Source organism: Citrus clementina, unplaced genomic scaffold, assembly GCF_000493195.1.
Source record: "Citrus clementina cultivar Clemenules unplaced genomic scaffold, Citrus_clementina_v1.0 scaffold_3, whole genome shotgun sequence".
In the NCBI taxonomy this organism is placed as follows: Eukaryota; Viridiplantae; Streptophyta; class Magnoliopsida; order Sapindales; family Rutaceae; genus Citrus; species Citrus x clementina.
The window spans coordinates 25,415,929-25,421,646 of NW_006262339.1; positions in this window are offsets into that span (position 1 = coordinate 25,415,929).

Genomic DNA, 5,718 nt, shown 5'->3' on the forward strand with positions numbered 1-5,718 from the left:
AGAAAGGGCTTTAGATTTTGAGATGCCTTGTAAGGCAAGCATAAGCTCAGGGGACTTTGTAATAGATTCCATCCACTCTTTGACTTGTTGTTCAGAGGAGATGGATTTGTACTGGGTTCCTTGATTTTCTTCAACCAATTCAATCCAGGATTTAATGGGTATGGCTGAAGAAAGTAATTTTTCTTTAGAGGGAGTAGATTGAGGTTCTTTGGAGGTTTTTGTAGGTTCGGTATCTTTGAGAACAGCTTTACCTTTGTCTTTTTTCTTCGGCAACATTATCTACTTTGCAAAAATTCTCTGGTTAGAAAATCAGGAATAAAATTTGTATCTCCTTTAATGAACTCAATATCAAAATCAAAAACACTTAAAATGGCTTGCCATCGTGCAAAAAATTGTTTTGATGCAATGTTTTGAACATCTTTTTCTAAAACATATTTTGCAGCTTTGCAATCGATTCTAAGTAGAAATTTTTGATTTAATAAATCATGTTGGAATTTTGAAATGCATAAAATAATGGAAAGAATTTCTTTTTTGATGGTTGAATAATTCTTTTGGCATTCATTCCAATGTACAGAAACATACTGAACTATCTATTCCTTATCATTATCTTTTTGCTTTAATATTCCTCCATAACCTAAATCAGATGCATCAGTTTCAACAATTTTAGGTAATGCAGGATTTGCAAGAAATAAACATGGGATGCTTTTTACAGAATTCTTTATAAGTCTAATTACTTTAGTATGCTCATCGGTCCAGGCAACAGGATTCTTTTTTAACCTATCATGCAAAGGTTTGGACATCCTATTGATATTTGGACAGAAATCAAGAACATAATTTAGACTTCCTAGAAATCTTTGTAATTGAGTTTTATCAAGGATTTTATCAGGAAACTTGTCTGCAAAAGCAAGAGAACGCTCAATAGGGGTAATGGTTCCTTTGGAAATATGGTGACCTAAGAACTTGATCTTTGTATGAAACAAAGAGACTTTAGACTTAGAGATTGCTAAACCAGCTTTTCTAGTAGCAAGGTAAAAGGTCTTTAGATGTTTAAAATGTTGGTCGATGGTTTGAGAAAAAATCAAAACATCATCGATATAAACAATGCAAAAATCAGAATAAGGGTTATAAATGTCATTCATAATTCTTTGAAATTCTGAAGGCGCATTTTTCAACTCAAATGGCATAACAGTCCACTCATACTGTCCAAAAGGAACAGTAAAAGCGATTTTATAACGGTCTTTTGGATGAATTTGAATTTGCCAAAAACCCGATTTCATGTCAAATTTCGAAAATATGAAAGCAGAATGCAGTTTTTGAAGCAAATCCTTTTTGTTAGGTATTGGGTACCTAATCCATTTTAATGCTTTATTAAGGGGTTTATAATTTATGACTAATCTTGGTACTCCTCTTTCAATTTCAGAATTTTTGTTTACATAAAAAGCGGCACAAGACCATGGGGATCTAGATTTTACAATGAGTCCTTTAGACTCCAAGTCTTTTATTTCAGTTCTACAATGTTGTTCCAAATCCATATTTATTTGGATTGGACGAACTTTAGTAGGTATCTGTTTTTCATCAAAAGAATTCTCGTAAGGCAAATCTACTAAATGTTGTTTCCTATTCCAAAAGGCTGAAGGTAGATCGGCACAAATTTCTTTTTTAATTAGATCTTTAAAATCAGAGATTTTCTTTTGGATGAAATCATTTTGTAATAATATAATAATAATAATAATAACAATAATTAATAATAACTAAAATAATAAAGTTACTAAAATTTAATAATAATAATATAATTTTCATTATCTAGATACATGTATAAATATTATTATAAAAATGATATTAATTAAAATAATAATAATAATAATAAATGTTAATAATGATAATATTAATAAAAATAATATTAATAGTAATTAATAATAACTAAAATAATAAAGTTAATAAAATATAATAATAATAAATGTTAATAATGATAATATTAATAAAAATAATATTAATAATAATTAATAGTAACTAAAATAATAAATTAATAAAATTTAATAATGATAATATTAATAAAAATAATAATAACAATAATTAATAGTAACTAAAATAATAAATTTAATAAAATTTAATAATAATAATAAATGTTAATAATGATAATATTAATAAAATTAATTTTTGTCTTTTAACAATTGTATACCAACAATTTGTGGTCCAAATTTTAACATAATGTTATCGTTTTAAGAAGACAAAATACTTGAGAATTTAGTAACCCATTTTTCCACGTGCGGAGTTAAGCTCCCCCTGCATTGCCTTTGCTTTTATTTTTCTATAATATCACCTTTTACTTCATATAGATTTAGTACTCAGATTGTGTGTAAATATCTAGAGTTCCAACGAACTACGTAAGCTCGGATCTTTTTTTTTATTATTCAAGCCTCTCTAACTGCTAATGATTTTATTCTACCTGTTAATCGAATAATACTATTATATAATTGAGATTTAACAATTTATTATATTTTAATTTACTAACCACGAATTATTTACGTGAAATTTACTCAAAAAAAAATTTGAGAATATGATCAGTAAGTATCCAATTAAACTACGCCACAACAAAAATGATTTAGACATACTGACGATAAATCTTAACTACTACTGGTACTACTTGTACGTGTACATTTGTAATACCAACGGTGAAGCCAGACTATGCCCAGTTTGAGCAAGTATTATCTCATTAAGTTTAATTTTTTCAAAAAAAATTCATTTTCTTTTTTGTTTCCCCTAAATATTTATTTGCCCCCAATATAACCTGTGGTTGTCCCAATTAGCTTTGAATAAAACACAAAAAAAAAGGTAATTACAAATTTCCATTTGAATGATGCTTAGAGATCGCAATTTGTTTCTATCTGATGCAGTATTTATTTATTTAATGATATAATAATAATTTTGCTAAGTTATAAAATTTATTATCCATTATATAAATGACACATAAGGTGAACATTCAGATTATGTTAATCTGAACAGAATTAAACCTAAAATTTATTTTGTATTCGGTTCGGTTTAGATTGAGGGGTTGTTTGATTTTTGTCTAAAGCCTAAATCTTAATTATTTTCAGATATTTACAGTTTTTATTTTATTTTTTTATCACTTATGTCTAATTATAATATGTTTAAGTTTGAATAAAAAACGTTAAATATTTTGATTTTTATCTAAATGACAAAACATCTGAACGATTTTATAATATTATATCTCATCAATGTTCATATTGAATAAATTTATTTCTTATTATATAAATTATCCTTTTATTTTTTTTTTATTTATACACTTTTTTTGTTATATACATGTACTCAACTATTTAATTTGGTTATGGTTAAAAAGCACAATTCCTAATTCCCTTCTCTTCTAATATTATCCACATGTTCCCTTTTACATTAAAATTCAACTCATTTTATTGATCGATATGAAATTTTAAAAAAAATCCAACCCTTCTCTCTTATCTTTTTCCATGTCACGCGTTGCGTTCATACGAGGGAGACCATAAACTATTTGAGTGAAATATGGGCGTAAATTTTGGTACGCACACTTCAACATCATTCAGACAAGATATGCGCGTTGTCGTCATCTTGTGATTAGTGGTAATCAGAACCAGGACAATTAAAAGCTGAAAACGAATGAGACCCGATAGTTCAAAGTTTGTCTCATTAAAAATGTTTTCAAATACGTGGAGATCTTTTATAATCTTGAAACAAAAGTGTCTGTCGTAGACAAAATGAATGAGCCATAGAACAGTCATATCACATGACGTCGTTGCGGCAGTGGTGACCAGTGTGGTCGGTGTGTACATATTTATAAGTTGTTGCTATCAATTGGTTAAAAGATATCATAATGCATTTTCGAAAAAGTTAAAATTCGACTTGATGATGCTTTTCTGCTTTCCAAGTTTGTGGTTAGGTATGACAGGTGGGAGTGACTCCGATTGTGATAGTCATCAAAAGACACGTAGATCTTATAGAATTATTTTAGGTGCGTTTAGAATTAAAATTCGACTGTAGTTTAAAAATTACAGTATTAAAATATTTGATAAATATTAATTATTGTAATTTAAAATGTATATTAATATGATTTTTTATTTATATAATAGAAAATTTATTATATCTTTAATAATTTTATCAAAATTATTATTTAAAATCTACATTTATTATATATTACTAATTTTTATTTCATAACTACAATTTTTTTTCCACAGCAGCTGTAGCTTAAAGGTAAACACTAACTGTTGGGCTGTAACTTAAAAGTTACACTATTAAAATATTTGGTAGACACTAACTGTTGTAGCTTGGAAGGTATGTTAATATGATTTTTTACTTATATAATAGAAAATATATTATATCTTTAATAATTTTATCAAAATTATTATTTAAAATTTACATTTACTATATATTACTAATTTTTATTTCATAACTCTAATTTTTTTTCCACAGCAGTTGTAGCTTAAAAGATACAACACCTCAATCCCAAACACACCCTCAGACATAAACTTATGACATTTACATTTTAAGAAATACATGTACTTAATTTATTATTGTTTTCAGTTAATTTAAAGATATTATATATAGTATCTTAATCTATTTTTGGGATCGATAACGAGATCATATATATTTTGAGAAAAGCGATGAAATCTCGACATTAATCATAACGACTTAAAATTATATACAAATAAGTATGTGTGTTCGTTCCTAAAATTTGAAATCTAGCCAAACATTAAAATAAACTTTTTAAATTCAGAAATCAGTCAATATTATCCCCTAGCTAATTATTTGGGAAATTTACAAAAATGGCCATAAAAATTTTGCGTTTTTCAACTTTAACCCCCCAAAGTTTTTTCTATCATAACTAGCCAAATACCCTATATTTGGACTACATTACCCTCGTCACTTTCATCAAATTTACAAAGGCATGCCACTTGTTCAATTCCAGCAAAAGTAAATACAGATTTTCCTCAACAACTTAACAAACATTCATTACTCTCAACAAACTTCATCATTCTCGATAAATCAATTGCATAATCGAATATATAATTATCAATGTGAGAGCTTCTTAAAATTAGTTTATTCTCTTATACAATGTAAACCTTTAATCTATTAATTTTATCAACTAAATTCGAAATTAAAGTGGGTTTTGTTGTAAATATTGTTATTTTTCATTTATAAAACAATGTGATTTGTTAAAGTACTTAGTTTGAGTTGAAAAATGAAGAAAAACCATTGAAAACACAGAAAAATCGGGCAAAAAATGAAGTTCAGAACAAGTGAGACATGCAAGTGGGACAGGTGCATGTCTCACATAAACGCACTGCATTTATGTGCGACAGGCACCTGTCCCACTGCCTGCCGCACATAAACTCACGAATTTTATGGAGTACATGATTTTGAATTTGATTTGTCTCGTCGTAAGCTTCGAAACGATATATTATACGCCTAAAACGGACATATATAGCTCAAGTTATGGCTTTCGAAACATAAATGAAATTTGGTGAGACAGGCAAGTGGGATAGGTGCTGCGTTTATGTGCGACAGGCACCTGTCCCACTGCCTGCCGCACATAAACCTACGGATTTTATAGAGTACATGATTTTGGATTTGATTTGTCTCGTCGTAAGCTTCGAAACGGTATATTATACGCCTAAAACGGACATATATAGCTCAAGTTATGGCTTTCGAAACATATATGAAATTTAA